The sequence below is a fragment of the Podarcis erhardii genome (genome assembly GCF_964252035.2).
Source record: "Podarcis erhardii genome assembly, chromosome: 13".
Taxonomy (NCBI): Eukaryota; Metazoa; Chordata; class Lepidosauria; order Squamata; family Lacertidae; genus Podarcis; species Podarcis erhardii.
The window spans coordinates 51,624,297-51,643,686 of NC_138502.1; the positions used below are offsets into that span (position 1 = coordinate 51,624,297).

At 43.2% G+C, this 19,390-nt stretch overlaps 1 long non-coding RNA gene across 2 annotated transcripts; it reads right to left on the reverse strand.

Annotated features, from left to right (window-relative positions):
* Positions 1 to 612: 612 nt before the first annotated feature.
* LOC309327768 lies at positions 613 to 18,808 on the reverse strand. 2 transcript variants are annotated; one of them, XR_014150641.1, is made up of 4 exons: positions 18,287 to 18,808; positions 16,730 to 17,480; positions 12,576 to 12,699; positions 613 to 900 (listed from the first exon to the last, which is right to left on the reverse strand). It is a non-coding gene; the product is annotated as an uncharacterized lncRNA (long non-coding RNA). The 2 variants fall into 2 exon arrangements; XR_014150642.1 differs by lacking the exon at positions 613 to 900 and adding an exon at positions 16,076 to 16,129.
* Between the last annotated feature and the right edge of the window lie 582 nt (positions 18,809 to 19,390).

Consider the following 19,390-nt stretch of genomic DNA (forward strand, 5'->3'; position numbering starts at 1 on the left):
CAAATACAGTACAGAACCCTAACTGTCAAAATGCACGGAGACAAATGGAAGAAGACGCCTTCACCCCTGTATGGCTCCCTTTTATCACATACACAGCCCAACAAGGCAATGACAAGAATCCACCAACAGCATACAAATCAATATGGCTAACCTGATTCAAAAACCCCCACCCACCCCACTCACACATGAAAACAAAGTTCACCACAGCCAATCACAAAGAAGCAATCGCACCCTAGGCCAGCCCCAACCGCTCTCACCACCAAAGGAACATAAGCGAATAGTAATGAGAACCCACACAAGCGATGCTGACACAAAACCCCACACATACATTAAGTAAAATAGAAACATTGCCACCCCATGGACCCCCCCCACCTCTTCCCCCCTTTTCTTTCTAATGTAACACTAATGTCTCAACAAATGAAACTGATCTGTAGAAACTGTAACTTGAAAAAATAGACATTGCACATACTTTTGTAAACCAAGAAATCTTTAATAAAAAATACGTTAAAAAAATACAGTACAGAAATAATTTCAGAAACTGGGAACAAGTAATTGTTCCATACATTTTCTACTTTTTTCCACTCCTTGCTTAGAAGCATAGAAAACTTCACAGTATATAAAACTGATCTTTATTGAGTCTTCTATCTTTGCAGAAAATAGAGGAAGGGTCATAGCTCAGTGGAAGGGCATCTGCTTTGCATTGCAGAAGGTCCCACATTCAGCCCCCGACATCTCCTGCTGCAACCCTGCAGAGATGCTGCCAGTCAGTGTAGACCATACTGAGCTCAATGGCCAGATGGGCCTGACTCAGAACAAGGCAGCTTCTCATGTTCCTAAGAGTCAGAACATGGAGCCACCGAGCCACATCTTGTCTTCTCTGACATGCAGCTGGAGAAAGGCCTGAAAATACCCAACAGTATATTTAGTAAGAATAGCTCTAAGAATAGCAGAGAAAAAGATCTAGGACATTGCAGGATAGAAAGCCAGAAGTAGGTAGAACTTAACATTTTTTAAACAACAACTTTTTATTGGGTTTTATAAACAGGGATGATAGGAATAGTAAATAATGCAAATAAACAGACCAAGTCTTTTGTGGTGTCGTTTGCACATCACAAAAATAGCACAATAAATTTGCAGTAATATCTACAAAATATGGTTCATTACTAGTGGTCATTGGGCAAGTTATTGGTTTATACAGTGGTACCTCAGGTTACATACACTTCAGGTTACATACGCTTCAGGTTACAGACTCCGCTAACCCAGAAATAGTGCTTCAGGTTAAGAACTTTGCTTCAGGATGAGAACAGAAATCGTGCTCCGGCAGCGCAGCAGCAGCGGGAGGCCCCATTAGCTAAAGTGGTGCTTCAGGTTAAGAACAGTTTCAGGATAAGAACGGACCTCCGGAACGAATTAAGTACTTAACCCGAGGTACCACTGTACAGTGGTTTAAATGAAAATGAAAACAAGGGGAAACAGGATAGGGGAGAGCTTAACATTAAGTTCCTGCTTCCATGGAAGGTTTTAGTAAATTTTGGGGGGCAGCAGTATAGAGTTGAGGTTGGATAGATGCCCTAAAACTGTTGCTGGGTTGGTTCACTTGTTTAAAAAAGGACAAAACGATTTTAAGAAGACATTTAGACTTTTGAGATGGAAGGACAGTGCAACAATTTCCTACCATCCACTCCTATGTACCACTTAAGCATCTGCCAAGTACTGACTGAACACCATATGTTGGCCTCTGTTACAGCCATTGTTCATCTTACCTGCATATTATGAGCCTCTTGATCTACTGCAGATCAGTTAAAATGGCATTTCAAAATGAGAAGCCTTAGAAGTAGGTTAAAAAAAAATCTCATAACTCAAAAATGTTTTGCCTAGTGTAAGAGCCAACATTCACAGAGCACTCTGCTTTGCCAGGACCCCACACACATTGCTAGATTTCATGCATGCTGTTCTGAGAAATTGGGGGACTGGGATTAATCCTCTCATAACATCTTTGTGGGTGTCTGACAAGCTGTTCCTCTCTTCCCCAAATGGAATGTTCTTTGTCTACTGCATTTATCGGATGGGTTATAAATCCTACAAGAACATGAAAGCAACCAAAACCGAGATAAATACTTTAGACCAGCAAGCCAGAAGATGGGGGGACCAGTAAATTCTTGATCTGATGCACATATTGCAGGTTAAGGGAGCTTATTTTCTTTCCCTGAAAACAGAAATGATAGGATCTCTTCTGGTCCTAGAACTTAGAACATTCTAAAAGGCGAAAATGAAAAAGGTGTTTATGCTGGAACAGGCCTGGCCATAGCAAGCCCCACTGCACCACGGACTGGAGACTGTCCATAATGCCCATTTAACTGCTTTCCCAGTCCATTCCGCCCATCATATCACCCTCCACAGAAACCAATACAGAGCATAGGATATGTCTGTGATATAGCAGTAATTAATTTTTAAAGGTTGTCTGAAAAATAAATGTTTTATACACACAAAAAATTGTCCAGTAGCACCTTAGAGACCAACTAAGTATGTTCTGGGTATAAGCTTTTCTTCAGATACTTAGTTCGTCTCTAAGGTGCTACTGGACATTTTATTTATTTATTTTGACTGCATCAGACCAATATGGCTACCTACCTGAATCTGGAATGCTTTATTACACGTTTGTGTAGGAAGGAAACAAATGGCCCTCTCTTGGAAGGGAATTCTGGAGCACTGGGGTTGCCACAACTGTGAACACACTAAATATCTGAAGCAGTTTCAAAACACGTTCTTTCCCTCCAAGAACTCTGGACATGGTAGTTTACCCCTCGCAGAGTTAAATTTCCCAGCAACCGTTAACAAACTGCAGTGCCCAGAATGCTTTGAGGAGAAAAAGATTGCTCTGAATATGGCAGAGGCTAATTTAGCCTTCCGTATAGGATCTGATCTGGAGGAGACCTAAATCAAGGCCTCTAGTGCCTGGGTGGGGATATGGGAGATCACCAGGACCTATTGTAGCACCCTGCTTGTGGTTAACGCTTAGCTGGAATGAAATATTCAACGCAGCAATAGAGAAATTAAAATAGTAATTTATTTGTCAGACAAATAAATAAGAGGCACAGTGGTACATGGTTACCAAGCTCTGGCCTGGCCTCCTGCCATTCTGGCCAGCACTTATATTCCCTTAATCCAGCCCCCTTTGCTCCTCCTGTGGCTGCCTCTGTCCAATCAGCCTGGTTGAAATTCCTATTGGCTGTTTGCTAGAACCAATCACAAAAAATACACCCACAAAAGATACACCCACTTCCTTGCCCTTATAAGGGAGACAAAGAGCTATATATATGACATATAAGTAATAATATATCTTACATGGAATCTTAATTACCAGCTCACCTCTTGCCCTTCTTGCCCTATTGCCTTCTAAAACAAATGTTTAATCTTACATTTTTATGTTCAACAGATGTCAAGGATCTTGAGTTTCACATCAACATTGAAAGATTTCCTTCATTTAATGTTTCTAAACAAATGCCTGACAACTATATATCAAGACTGCTTGGATGACGTCTTCTGTCTGGCAGGGGGGGGGGGGCTAGGCTCATTTGCCCCTCTGGTCTCCTATTGCAATATGACTCTATGAAATAAGAATCTAGCATTCCTTAAATCCTTTGCATAATTACATTTAAGCCAATATATTTAAGCTAATATATTTCATACATTTATCATAGGTAGCCTCTTAAAAGAATAAAGCTTTTCAAAGTAAAAAGGAAGAAACTCAGTAAAACACAGCTTTTAAAAGAAGCCTCTTCAGTTTAAGAAAGAATGGCTTTAGAAAAAGACTTCCCCAAAAATGCTCTCTTTCTTCTAGCTAAATGTTTTTCTTTCCATTTGCTCCTGGCCTTTCAACCTTAGAAAGAAGATCTGGCTCATTTTACTGGGAGGCACATTAGTATTATCTTACCCCATTCCTAATGGTGTTTTCTCAGCCTTGGGGCAGCATATGTAATTCTCCTTTTTTATGACTTTGAGAATTGTTTTTCTACTATAAATCAATGGGGCCCTCTTGTCTTAGGAGAATGGCCAAGGTTTCTTCTGCCTGGCATGAAACATTTGAAAATCCTTTTTTTTAAGCTCATTTTTAAATACAAGCCTTGATTGAAATATATAGAAGCTTTGATAAAAATGCAGGCTTATGGTTAGGTGCCTCATTCCCCCCTTTCAAGCTCAAGGACCTTCATCCCAAGTGTCCTTGATAGCTTGACCTTCATCATATTCCTGAGGTAAAGCTCTGTATAGGGCCATGATATGAGGTAGAGTTTCATTTGAAACCATCTTGCTAATTGTACTTCTAAAACATGAAATGATACATGGCATCATACATAAAACCAATACTACTACTGTCAAGAAAAACAAGCAAGACAATAGTATCCCTTTGAGTCCTGTGACATTAGGTAACCAATTGGTGAGCCATCCCATATCCCATCCTTCCCATGTTTGTACTGGGACATGTGCTATATTCTCCATCTTTGTGGCCAACACACGGATTGCCTCACCATTATCAGAAATGTTAAAGCAACAGGCATTCCCTGTCAAGTTCAAGACTCCACATAGGCCTCCTTGCCTGGCAAGTACATAATCCATTCCCATTTTCAGCTGCAAAATGGCGGCTCTACTTTCATCCAACTGTTGTGCAATAAGTCTCAAACTCTGGGCCGTTGCATTGGTTACAAGTTCCACTACTGCTTGCAATCGAATTATTCTGTTTAGATTATAAATAGGATCCCGTGCCCCTTGTATGAGCTCACCAGGATTCCAGGAGGCAGGATCATAATAGGCTATAATGCGCTCTGGTGGCCAATCATCAGTACCGCTCCAACTTTGGGTACTTCCTCCTGCTATATGAGAAATATCAGCATTCCTTCGTGTTCGCCTGGCCGAACTAGTGGGCATAATCCACATTGGTGGTAATACCCAACCCAAGAAACAAGTCCCACTCCATTTGGAAGGGAGTTTCTTGTACGCCCATTCTCCACATATCCACCACAACCATCGGGTCTGAGGTTTTTGGTACGGGGAATACAGAAGGCGAAATACCAAAAGGGGTAGAGAGTTCACAGTGCAGTATGTTAGATTGCCTTTTTCTGTCACAGTTATGTTCCACACCACTTTCCATGCGTGAATAAAAGGAGGTGCACAGGGCAAGGTATTCCGAGTTCGATAGGTAGTACCGTGTGCCCAGGTATGACTATTCTTCTTATAATCCCAAGTATAGTGACAATGAGAAGAGCCTATCATGGGAGAATCAGCTGCATCTGATGATTTATGTACACAGAATTCCCCTTGTACAGGTATAACTCGTAATGGTTTAGTTGAGTTCCATCCGGGGAAATTCTGTATTTCAGTTTGGTGTGGCATTTCGCTTACCATACCAATAGCATCTAATGGTATCGGTAATAAGGGCATACCTCCCTCTGAATCATCTGGCCCAAGAGAGCAAACAAGGCAATTGGTCCTATTTGCAACATTAGCTACCATTTCAGCTAAACCTACCCACATATTGTGGTCATGGCTGAATCCATATTTAGCCAATTTGGTCAGATTCAAGGACCCTTCCCCTTCCCAAGGGATCAGGATTAATAATAAAATCATGTTGATGTCTAGTATATGCATTCCTTCCACAAAAGATTACCTTATTGTGATAGCAAATAATTATTAGCCCCAATATAATTCCCCCAGTGACAGAAATGGGGAACCACCAAGACCAAAACATATATCTCGAGGATCCCCAATGAGTAATATCTCTGATAATTGTTCCACAAGGGGGGCAGTCAATCAATTGTATTAGAGAATCTTTCCGTTCACAGTCGCTGGTTCAGACGCTCCTCAAGCTTCAGGCGTGCGCAGGTCAGCCAGCTTCCAGGTTGTGGCTGCAGCAGGCCGGTCGTCAAATGTTGCCCGTGACCTAGCCCGTTCCCGGTAGGGCTAGATACAGGGGTTTTTGGAGAGAGTTAGTTTTAAAGGATTAGAGGGGTCACCTTTGCACGTCCAACTGCCTTCGGACTTCTTCAAACGAGAGTGATGAATCCAGGGGGTCACCTCAGCTACCTTCACCGCTGTTGGAGTAGAGAGCAAGACGGTGTAAGGTCCACGCCACTTAGGTGCAAGTGGATCACGTTTCCACTCTTTCACCCATACGCTATCGCCAGCCTGGAACTGATGAATCGGCTCGGCAATGCTGCACGGCGTGCGCTCGAGGGCCCACCTGTTAAGAGAAACAAAAACACGGGAGAGAGATTGCACTTGTCCCTGTGTCACATGATCTCCTATTTGTTTAAGGTCAGCTGGAATATCCTGAACAAAGGAGGGCGGTCTCCCATACAGGAGCTCAAAAGGTGACAACTTAAGTCTTTTTGTGGGTGCACACCGAACACGAAACAGTGTTATGGGTAACACATCTACCCATCTGAGACTTTAGACATATTAGTGGGCTTCTGGCATGCCCTGCGGATACCTTGCACAAGTGTCTGGCGGTAGGTGGTAAGTCTGGCCAGGTGAATTGCATTGTTTGGATCCCAATTAGGATCTTCCAAGGGAAAGTTATCTTGGAGATGACGGTCAATATTATAAATATTTCCCACTCTGGCCTGCTCACGCAAATATATCTGTGCCTTTTCAATTATGTCTCTCCTTTCCTCAGTGGTGAACAGAGTATTCAGGAGCTGGCGGCAATCTGTCCAAGTAGGACTATGAGTATTTATTATTGAAGTCACCAAGTCCATCATAGCCTGAGGTTTTTCTGCAAAAGATGGGGTGTGTGTTTTCCAATTCATCAGATCTGTAGTTGTGAATGGAATATATTGCAGGGTCGAAGTTCGAGGTGGCCGTGGTCCGGGTTGCCCATTAACCAGCGCAGGCTCCTCAAGTGCATCAAATACTCTTCTAAGAGGGGCTACTACGTGATCTTTCTCTTCACTTTGCTCTAGGGGCCTCAAATCATAGGGGATGGTATCTGTCGCAAGGCGTTCTTTTAGCAGCTTTATACGCCTGGCTGTATTGCTTGCTGACCGAGCAAGGTCTCCCTGTAACTTCTGTAATATTTCTCTGGGACTTGGATGTACAGGGGTTTGGGGTGGGCAATCAGTTGTTCCACTAAAGGAGACTGTAGATGGAGGTCTATTAGGAGTCACAGGTGGAATAACCACTTCTGCTTGGGCTTTATTATAGGACTCCAATGCCTCCTGAAGATATTTATCATAATCTATCAAGGAATCAAACTCTGTGACTCCACTCCCATTATTCATTCCAGTTTCTTGCCTTGGGGTTACAACTGGTGGAGTGTTTGGATTAAGCTCCCTTCGATGTGGAGCATAGGGTGGAGGTGGAAGCACCTCTTCCTCTGGCCCCTCAAAAATGGGTTTGAGTTTATTTGGCAAGATTCCTTTCCTAGCTTCGGCTTTTACAGCCAATAATTTGCATCGTTTGACTTTGCATTCCCTTATCCATGGAGGATTTTTATTTAATGTGCTCAGCCAGGAATCTATATATGGAAATTGTTCTGGGCACCCTCCAGTTTCTTTGGCGATATCAGTCCAAAGTTTGCTCACTAAATTTATATCAAAAGTTCCCTGAGATGGCCATCCAGTATTTTGTTTTGGCCATTCTAGTTCACATAACGTTCTCAAGCGCTCTGGCGTCATTTTGACTCCATATGCCCCTGAGAAGGCTTTCTTAAAATTATTTAACATACACTCAAGAGGTGTATTTTCCCCCTTTGAACCCCCAACTCCCATTGTATGGCCCTGTGAAGTATCCACTCAGTCACTCACAGACGCGCTTCGTGGGTTTCCTTGCCTAGTGAAGTCGCCTTACTAGGAACCGAAGTACTGCCCACTCCACACTCAGGTCAGCTACAGATTGCTCTGTACTTTCTCACACATACAATGCGCTGGATACTTCACCACACTCTACCTCCCAATCCTTCCCTTTCCCTACACCAGATCACCATCTGATGTACCCAACCACCTAGCGTACTCAGTTTCCCCTTACTGAGACGCAGAAGTTTGATCAAGACTTCTCTTCCTCCTAATTAATTGGAGGGCCAAAAATCCCTTTGTGCACTTACCCTTGGTTGGTTCCCTGTTTCCCCCGGTCCGTCGCCGCCAGTGAGCAGGGTATCAGACAGACGAGTCTTCTGCGTTCCCCTGGAAAAATTTACCAGTGCGCGCTTTGGGTAAGCAGTTGTCCTCTCTCTTGTACCCTGCCCAGTAGGGCGAAGGGGCTGCGTTCCAGCAGACCACTTATCCGAGTCACAGGGCACCATAAAATGTAGCACCCTGCTTGTGGTTAACGCTTAGCTGGAATGAAATATTCAACGCAGCAATAGAGAAATTAAAATAGTAATTTATTTGTCAGACAAATAAATAAGAGGCACAGTGGTACATGGTTACCAAGCTCTGGCCTGGCCTCCTGCCATTCTGGCCAGCACTTATATTCCCTTAATCCAGCCCCCTTTGCTCCTCCTGTGGCTGCCTCTGTCCAATCAGCCTGGTTGAAATTCCTATTGGCTGTTTGCTAGAACCAATCACAAAAAATACACCCACAAAAGATACACCCACTTCCTTGCCCTTATAAGGGAGACAAAGAGCTATATATATGACATATAAGTAATAATATATCTTACATGGAATCTTAATTACCAGCTCACCTCTTGCCCTTCTTGCCCTATTGCCTTCTAAAACAAATGTTTAATCTTACATTTTTATGTTCAACAGATGTCAAGGATCTTGAGTTTCACATCAACATTGAAAGATTTCCTTCATTTAATGTTTCTAAACAAATGCCTGACAACTATATATCAAGACTGCTTGGATGGCGTCTTCTGTCTGGCAGGGGGGGGGGGCTAGGCTCATTTGCCCCTCTGGTCTCCTATTGCAATATGACTCTATGAAATAAGAATCTAGCATTCCTTAAATCCTTTGCATAATTACATTTAAGCCAATATATTTAAGCTAATATATTTCATACATTTATCATAGGTAGCCTCTTAAAAGAATAAAGCTTTTCAAAGTAAAAAGGAAGAAACTCAGTAAAACACAGCTTTTAAAAGAAGCCTCTTCAGTTTAAGAAAGAATGGCTTTAGAAAAAGACTTCCCCAAAAATGCTCTCTTTCTTCTAGCTAAATGTTTTTCTTTCCATTTGCTCCTGGCCTTTCAACCTTAGAAAGAAGATCTGGCTCATTTTACTGGGAGGCACATTAGTATTATCTTACCCCATTCCTAATGGTGTTTTCTCAGCCTTGGGGCAGCATATGTAATTCTCCTTTTTTATGACTTTGAGAATTGTTTTTCTACTATAAATCAATGGGGCCCTCTTGTCTTAGGAGAATGGCCAAGGTTTCTTCTGCCTGGCATGAAACATTTGAAAATCCTTTTTTTTAAGCTCATTTTTAAATACAAGCCTTGATTGAAATATATAGAAGCTTTGATAAAAATGCAGGCTTATGGTTAGGTGCCTCACTATCATGCTTGGATGAAAATATACCGATGGGTGTTTCCCCAAAACACAAGTATCTTTTTCGAGATTGAACCACTAATGCCGAATTAATTTCAGAATTATTACCGTATTTTTCGCCCTATAGGACGCACTTTTTCCCCTCCAAAAATGAAGGGGAAATGTGTGTGCGTGCTATGGGGCGAATGCAGGCTTTCGCTGAAGCCTGGAGAGCGAGAGGGGTTGGTGCGCACCAACCCCTCTCGCTCTCCAGGCTTCAGGAAGCTCTGCGCAACCCTCGGGAGACCGGGTTGCGCAGAGCTGCCTGCAGTACCGGGCTCAGCACAGCTCTACGTGGCCATCGGGAGCCATCGGGAGCGGGGCGCGAAGTCCTGCCCGGCTCCTGATGGCTGCGCAGAGCTGCCCGCAGTCCCGGGCTCAGCGCAGCTCTGCGCGGCCATCAGGAGTGGGGCGCCTTCCCGCTGTTCCCCGACCTGGTTCTTCCAGCCCCGCACCTGGGGGGGGGAATAATTTTTTTTTCTTTATTTTCCCCCCAAAAAACTAGGTGCGTCCTATGGGCCGGTGCGTCCTATGGGGCGCAAAATACGGTACTTACCTGCCTTCCCGCTATGTCTAATTCTCCCCACGTTTGTCAGTTTTGTCAGTGCTACAGGGTCCATACGTTCCACAGTAATAATATTCCTGCATGCAGGCAGGTAGATGACAACTTTTCATGGAGCTCAGGATAAAGATAATTCCTCCAAGCTTCTAGTGAGTAACTTTGTAACTTGAGTAACTTTGAATAGTTTCTCTCCACCTGCAATGTTGGGTGAAAGATTCCTGCATTGCAGGGAGTGGACTTGCAGTCCCTTCCAAGTCTATAATTCTATGAAATAAGAAACCAGGCTAAGGAACCAGTGGTGGCTTGAACTCTTTCAAAGAATTTGTTAACTTCATTACTGATGTCATAATCCTGAGCTATGAGCTGCGGGATGACATCATGATACAGAGTTAGCTAGGTCATAAATGCCTCCAAAGCATGTTATCTTACTGAAATGATAACTAGGTGTGACAGAAGCAGAGCTGTGTGAGTGTGTTCAGGCTTGCCACAAAGCCTCCCCCAGCCAACAACCTACACAAACATGCAAGCCATTTCAGTTGAGGTATGAAAGTCAAACTTCATTTGCTACATATTGCAGTTGGGATTTTTGAACAACCGTATTCCTTCATATGAACCTGTCCAAGCTCTAAGATCTTGGGGGGAAGCCTCTCTCTGCCCCACCACCGCCACAGGCACATTAGGTTGGGACGTGGGGAGGGCCTTCTTGGTGGCGGCTCCCAGTTAACTTTGGAACTTCCTCTCTAGAGAGGCTGGACTGGCTCCCTCCTTGTTGCCCATCCACCAGCAGGTGAAGACTTTTATTCCTACAGGCTCTTGGGAACTGTTTTAAGGAAAGTGCTTTTAATAGTGTGGTGCTGTTTTCTACTAGATTTTATATATCTGTTCTAATATTATTTTAATTCTGTTTAATTCCTTTTTAACTATAATCACACATACACACAAACATAGAGAGAGCTTTCTGTGTTTTACACATTTGTTTTCATTTTTGTGAGCCACCCTGAGCTCCAGTTCTGGGGAAAAGGAAGGATATAAATATAAATAGTTTTAATTAATTTTTTTCCTGTACATTTGTTTAGCTCCAGTTGCTCATAATCCCATGCTTCTTTCAAAATTTGGACAAATGTGTGCAATGAAGTTGCACTGCCTTTCTAAATGAATTCAGGAATTCTCTCAAGAGCTATGTGGGTTTACTTCTACCACCTCAGAGATCTGTTTTAAGCTCGTTTATCTTTGCTATCTGTTAATAACAGACTTCTGCAAAGCTAAAAAGATTATTAATATTAGATGATCAACACCAAGCCTCATACTGGAAGCTCCAGAGTGGAATCAGTCCCAGTAGAGCTTGCATTTGGTGTCACAGGTAAAAACCCTACTTGTCAAGGATCCGCCAGGAGTGCATTTCAAGGCTCCTGATTTCTCCTTTGCAACTGTGTGCTTACCTGCTCTGCACCTGACAATGCATATGACGTCAGGTGTAGGGCAGGTGTGTGTGGTTGGGGAGAGACCTCATGGGCCAAATTAGAGCCCAGCAGAACATAATTTGGGCCGTGGACCAGAGGTTGCCCACTGGTGTCTTATAATCATGAACTAAAAAACAGCTGCATATATAAGAGAACCCATGTGCTGAATCTTCAGCAGGTCCTAGGAGAAAGACTGTGTGGGTTTGCAAGGCCTGTGTACATTTTCAAAAGCAGGAGGAGGGTGGATGACCACAGCACGTGCCAGAGATGATAAAATGCTAGGTTTATAAACTGAGATGAAAGCTTGGATTTGGCAGCCTTGAAAACAACTGTAGGTCCCCCCCCCCATGCATAATTTACGTCTGTTCTGTTCTAACATCTGGTGCACTTATTTAAAACTCTACTTCTCCACATTTTAAATAGATGGGTTGGTTTGTTGGATAAAGAATGGGAATTGGGATTTACTAACATTAGGCAATGGATCAACATCAATACAGTCAAATCATAGCTGGTGCACATTTAACTTGTACAATTGCAGCTTCACATGCTCAGCGGCTGCACCAAACTGCAGCTGATACTGCACAAGTTAAACGTGTGCAAGGTGGGCTCTCAGACTTGCTTACTGGGCTGTGGGACCCTCCCGCAAGATGTCATGGGAGCCTGCCAGAGCCTGTTAAGCAAGGCCTGCTCAGCACACAGGCTTTGGAAAGGCAGGGGTGGTGGCATGGAGGTGCTTTAAGGGGTTTTCTTACTAGACATGCAATTTCCTGGAAAACAGCCCCCATGCAAGCTGTGAGCTGACTGTAGTAATGGAATTGTCAAATATAGGCAGGAAAGTAAAGCCATTCCCAGCTCAAGATAGACAATAAGCATTTTAAACATTTTCCCCTGGCCTTTCCATTCTAGCCGTAGATAACACAAGATTGTTGCAAGACAATGGATTGACTTCGCCCCTGGAGAAACACTCCATTTTCTCTTGACACAGATGGATGCCAGCAACAACAACGGAATCTATACTGCAACACACTTACTATCAAAGAGACTTTCTGGTTCATTCTGAAGCCATTTTTTGTTCTTTCTTGAAGCTGACTATAGGATCCAGTGGTGAAATCTTGAATTTTAGCGTACCTGTGATTGGGCAGTAGAAGGTCCATTCTGAAACACAAGAGAGAAACATAGGAGGTGTTCATGATCTTTCTTTCTTTGGATTTTGGTTGTTAGTAAGCATAATAAATAATCATTACTGAGCCAATGCACATTCCCTAATGGGAACAATTCCTGCTGAAATGAATGAGTTGGGAGTGGTGGGCAGCTGTTGTTTATGCTTATTCCAAAAAGTTTCCCTGCCTTTTTCCAAGTCATCAAGATCTCCACACTTGGAATCAATCCCATCCTCTTGAGGATCAATGGGCATGAAAGATCCCTGCCTGATAGATGTGCATGCATTAGCCAAGCGGAACAGAGCAGTTCTGTGGGAAGGCAGTGGGCAGACAAACTGTGCAACAGAAGATCATGAATCCTGCTGATCTGCAGGACATTATTATTTAGGGTAAAAGTATGGGTAAAATGACAAGTAATCAAGCTGGACCTTTAGCAACAACTAATGCTCAATTAATTAATTAATTAATTAATTAATTAAATTTATTTACGGCTATTAGCCCATAAATGCTCAATATCTTCAAAGGAAAAGCAACCATGTAGAATCATATTATGTCTGATTTTGATGTATTTGAAAACTTGTTCAATTCTTTCTTAACTTTAGCTAAAGTGAATAAACACATTTGCCTACTGTTGCTTTTAGATTATTATCTAGAAGTTTAGTCTAATGCATGACCCAAGCATTAGAGAGATTATGGGATAGGAGAGCGCATGGCATGGCAAGGCAGCTACTGGTGGCAAGCGTTCTTCCAGTGTTAATTGATGTCAATTAGGGTGTTGTTTCTCTTACAATTAATTTATTAATCATTTTATATCGTTCATCAAAAACATGTTTTAAAGCATTTATTATGTTAATGTCAAATATATATAATGTGCAGACATTTGGGAGCTTTAAAATTCCACTCTGCTGTTTCAGTATAGAGTCCTTGCTAAATTATTTGTTTCTTTAACTAGAATTCTGAAAGAATGTGGATGTTGAGAAAAAAAGAACAAGAGAGGCAGAGATAGGATAATAAGCTACCTTGTAAAAATCTCACAAATCATAAAGGAATGTATAAGACACTGTTGCTAAATAAATATTCACAGAAAATTACTTCACACTACATTTGTTGAACAGTTTAATCAAGAAGTGCATTCACTGGATCCAGCAGACAAAGGGATGTGTTTTTAAACATGAGTTGACAAAGAGTTGAGGCATGCATAAGCAATTGGACATGAGAAAAACCAAAGAGAATGTACCTTCCACCCCTAAGCTGTGGGAGGCTTCCTATTTAATTCACTGAGATGAACAGGACATTGAGTGGGAATTTAAAATGAATTGGGGGCACTTGAAACAAAGATGTTCTTAGACTGCCAGCCTCTAACCATCTACAATGTACCAGTGCTTTATTTTCATTTCTGAGAACTTCTCTGGACACGATATTAGATTTGCTAGCACTGTTAGTTCAGAATGGGGCAATTCTATTAGTGTGAGGTGCAAAAATGTGTTTTGTATCTGTCACTCTATATATGCAGTGCTTCTGAACCAAAAGCTGCATGGCGTCAGTGCTCAGGTTTGTTCCAATCGTTTTCCTGTCTGCACAGCAGGTGCGTGTGTGTGAAGAAAATCACTTTGAAAAACAACAGCCCAGGGTGTCCTTTCTCTGCACTGCTGATTGGGCAGAATCCAATGATGATTGTGTGCTGATGAAAGGTGTTCCATCAGCGGAAAGTGGAGGGGGGAATTTATGGTCATTCTGTGGCCCCTCAATGCTGGTAAGGCCAAAGATGATCCTGTTGGGGGAGGACTGGGAAATGGCCTGGATCTCAAGACTCCAAAGCCATTGTGATGCTCCAGGATGCCCAAACTAGGGGGAGATATAGACCACATTCTGAGCTGGTCTCAATGTCCCTCTCCTTTCTTTCAAACTCTTTGTAAAAACTGTGCTAAGTGGATGGAGGAGTCACTGACTCCTCACTTTTAGGCAGAGAGACTACATTTGGAGATCAACCCCAGCTCCCCTACCATAGGATTACACCCCAAGAAAACCATTTTCACTGAAAATAGGAGGCAGTCTTAGGCGTCAATTCTATGGTTCCTGGCAGGTCATTGCTGGGGCCATAGTATTCTTCAGATCTCTCCAAGGATGGTGAGAGAGTTCTCCATCTAGTGTATAAGTTTGGATCTCCTTCGTTGTCTCTGTGTCCTTTCCCCAGCCAGTGTTCCTTCAGCACTGGAGGGCAAAAATGAAGTGTTTGGAGAGAGACACTGTGGACCCACAACCATCCCATTCACCCAACACATCCCCAGAACAGGAGACAAACTGCACTGTAGTTTATTTCCCTCCCGCTGGACCCAATGCAAGATAAACTCTCCCCCACCATTAAAAAAGAAAACATAACCCTTTCCACCTTTTGCCCCACAGCACCAATGTGGGCCCAGCAGGTTGTGAGATAAAGCAGTTTGTTCGTTTTTGGTTCTCCCTCCCTTTTTATGATTTGCTTTCAGTTCTGTTCCATTCATTTCACTTTTAACTGGTATACCACCTCCCTTCTATATTACTATGCACAAGGTGGTTTACAAGCTGAAGAAACAACAAAATATAAAAAGATCACACAACTGCTGATAACCATCTGATCCAATACTGTACAAAAAAGTCATAATAAAAACCTAACTTTAAAATAAACAACTTATATCAAAGTAATATTCAATGATCCATCAGAATATAATAGTACACATGGTCTGGGAAGGGCTCCTAAGACTGGAGGGAAAGGTGAGGCAGATGGAAGAAAACATTGCCTGATGGCCAGCACAAAATCTGTCTCCCCTCACAAGTGTATTGTATACAATAGTTGATGCCAGGCTTTAATATGTAAAGTACTGGAGTCCAGGGGCACCATCTCCTATGAGCCAAACCCTCCTCCCCAATGTTCAAATGGGGCAGAGGAGGCCAAGCACCCAGCTGAGCATGGCACAGCTTCAGTGGCTGGTTCTTCTTCTTCCTCCTGCCATGGAGGGCAAGGAGCAGGGAAGCAGCCCCCCCCCCGGCCCATGGGGGGGAGGGGGAGGGGGAGGAGCCACTGGCACCACTGGCCATTGAAGCCACGCTGCCATCACTTTTGGCTCAACCCCAGCTCCTCTGCACGTCCTGACATCACACACGTGACAGCCCCCCACCCCAATTGTCCTCAGATGTTGGAGCCTCTGCCGGAAACAGCCTAAGATCCCTCAGTTGCTGAATGGGAATCAGAGCTGTGTGAGCACGCCACAATCACTATGTGTGTGGTAGTATCCTAACATTAAGCACAATTTGCTATGGGATAGAAACTTCTCCTCTCCCCACCATAATATATATTTAGAGTATCATGAAAGGTCTCATGGACATGTACGTACCTTCCACGCTGCTTCTGCAGAGCTGAGGCCAATGTTTTAATCTCACAACAACCCCTGTGAGAAATGTTAAGCTGTGAGAGGAGGCTTCCTCAAGGATACTCAGAGTTACATAGGTAAGTGAGGACAGGGCATAGCATGGGTTGCCAGTGCCTGGGGCAGGGTAAGTGTTGCGCACCCCTGGTAGACTGGGCAATGGTCAGGCCCTTCGCTGGCCAGCATCTAATCAAGGCAGTCCCTCCCTCCTCCCCCTCCCTCTCGGCTCAGGGATGGGGCACGTGTGGGCATCCCTTCGCCAGCCGCGAGGAGGAGGAGGGGGTGCCCCAGCCCTGAAGGCCATGGCCCCCCATGCAACGCCACTGAATGATGGGGACCTGAACTCACCTCATCCAAGCCCATCACTCACTGCCCTACCAGTGGCTTTCATATAAGCTTCAGCCAACCATGGGTGCTGTGCCTCTCACTACAGCCAGGCATGAGAAAGAGTCAATGTCTCTGCACTAGGAAAAGTTTTGCTTGCTGAGTTTTTTGCAGCTGCAAGCCAGGCTGGTAGTCAGCTGGCAACACTGCTCTCACATTTCCCACACAAACACATTTCTGCTTCATCTTTTTGCTTTAAAGCATTCAACTAAGTGCAAGCATGTCCTGTGGATTTACCTGAAATTAAAGTGTTGTGAATTTCATTTCATTCTCTGAATTAAAATCGGATCCTCAGTATCAGTTACTGCTTTGCTGGGATCTGCTGAATAAATAATTAAAGGCAAAACTTTGGTATATATTACATCAACACCAGCTTTTCCCAGCCTCTGCCCAACCCTGATTACATATTAACCTAACAAAAACGTCTTACTTTTTGGTGAGTCAAATGTCAGATGACAGATACTGTTACTGAATGACTGCACATTTTTGATTGTGAATTATGAAAATAAGAATCAGAATTTGGTTTTAAATGCCTTTAATTCTACTTAACAAAATTAACGCCAGTTTTATAGCAAGTACTCTAATTAAATTGTTTTTGTGGACCATGCTAAGATAATACTGCATAATTAAGCACATAATCCATCTAAAGTTAAGGCGCTTTCAAGGCTCAACTTCTATGCACACATTTGAAAGCTCTACTGTTGTCAGTGAGACTTACCGTACTTCTGAGCATGCATGCAAAAGACTGGGCTAAAAATCTCATTACTGTCAATGTGACTGTTAAGCACTAAAATGAGACTTAAAAGAGCTCAGCCTTGGCTGGATTCTGTGCAACTGCCTTTAACAGAAGCCTGATGTGCTAGCATTAGCAAGTGAAAATGTGTATCTGTGCTGGGATAACCTTCACATCCCAATTTGTGCTGCTAAAGTAACAGGAGCCAGCCAGGATATTAAAAAACAATCAAACAGCCAGATAACCCTGCTGGACCTAAAAGATCAGTAACCTGTAAGCTAGAGGAGATGGACTTACAGCAGAAAATGGTCTTGGGCAATGGTACCTGCTCACCTCTAAATCTTGGTTTATTACCCCTCTTAAGGCTCCCAAACTATTTGAATTCCTTAACTTCCTCAGCTCATAGATATGCCTTTGTAAAGGCAAGATTCAACACCTTCCCATCGAACGTGCTGAGAAATAGATTCTCCAATGGACAGATATCGCTCTTATGTGATTGTAATTGTGGGGCACCGGAATCGTTACATCACATAATTTTTGACTGTGCTCTGCACTTACCGGCCAGGAGCAAGTTTCTTGCTCAGTATCTTAAGGGAATTGCCGATGATACGATTGAAGCCAAACTGAGATATCTACTAATTGACGATGACCCCCTAAGATCACTCACGGTTGCCAGATTCTTGATCAGTGTCCTATCCCTAAAGAAGAGAAACGGTCTCCTGTGCGGCTCGGATAACCCCTTTAAACCATGATCTATGTTTTAGGTGATATCACCATTGTTTTATGGTGTCACCATTGATCTATGTTGATCTATGTTTTAAGCAATATCACCATTGATATCCGTGATTAATTTATGAGCAGAGGGCGATGTATAGGTTACAAATTTATTGTAATGTATGATGGTCGTCCTTGTTCTTGTTTCCTTCGGTTCCTGTTTGTCTTTTGTAAGTTTAGGCGATTTTAAATTTGGAGGTCTAAGTATAATATGTTGATATGGGAAACTATCGTGTAATGGGCCAATGGCCGTAATAAAGATCAATCCAATCCAAACCCTGCTGGACATTATCTACTTGCGCGGTGTTTAGTTATCACATATAATTACCATTTTTGTTACAATGTATTCTACTGATGGAAGAGACAAGCTATAGTTAGTTATAAATAAATAATAAATGGCTCCACCTTGATCCTTAACATTACTCAATAAAATGCATGGATGTCTAAAGATGATGAGGAATGGGGAAACAAGGAAGCCTTCATTATATTGATAATATTTATTAAGGCTTTCCAGATAATAATAAATGTGGATGTTTGTTCTTGAAGCATAGTTATCTTTTAGGTTGCTAGGACCCCCAAGAAAAATGCAAAAACCCACATTAGGGAGCTCTTTTTTATTTCCTGTCAGAAAATGTGGGGGGGGGGTGTTTTGTTTGTTACTATGTAATGCATTTTATGTTTTTATACTGCCTTGTGATCTTCAGATGAAGAGTGTTGTTGTTGAGTCGTTTAGTCGTGTCCGCCACTTCGTGACCCCCTGGACCAGAGCACGCCAGGCACTCCTGTCTTCCACTGCCTCCCGCAGTTTGGTCAAACTCATGCTGGGAGCTTCGAGAACACTGTCCCACCATCTTGTCCTCTGTCGCCCTCTTCTCACTGTGCCCTCCATCTTTCCCAACATCAGGGTCTTTTCCAGGGAGTCTTCTCTTCTTATGAGGTGGCCAAAGTCTTGGAGCCTCAGCTTCAGGATCTGTCCTTCCAGTGAGCACTCAGGGCTGGTTTCCTTCAGAAATGGAGAGGTTAGATGAAGGGCGGTATATAAATTTGATGATGATGATGATGATGATGATGATCCTGGGAAGCTTTCATGCTGTTTCCCAGGGCTTTTCATCAAGCTGGATGGTAAACAAAACCAAAATTATAAAGGGGAGGGAGAGAGGAAAATATTGGGCAGGTGGTGAAGCCATCACTTTCCAAGTTCCCGGTGTTCCCAACCAAGCAGCTGATTCTCTGGAGCAGCATCGAAGCATCTCATTCCCGCTCCCCGAGCTGCCTCGAGATGAACTTTTGCGGGGTAAAGCCCGGCCCATTTTCGGCATATCCCGCGGGGACCCCCGCAGCAGCCTCCTTTCTTAAAACAACAACAACGTCCCCCCCCCCTCGAAAGAGCC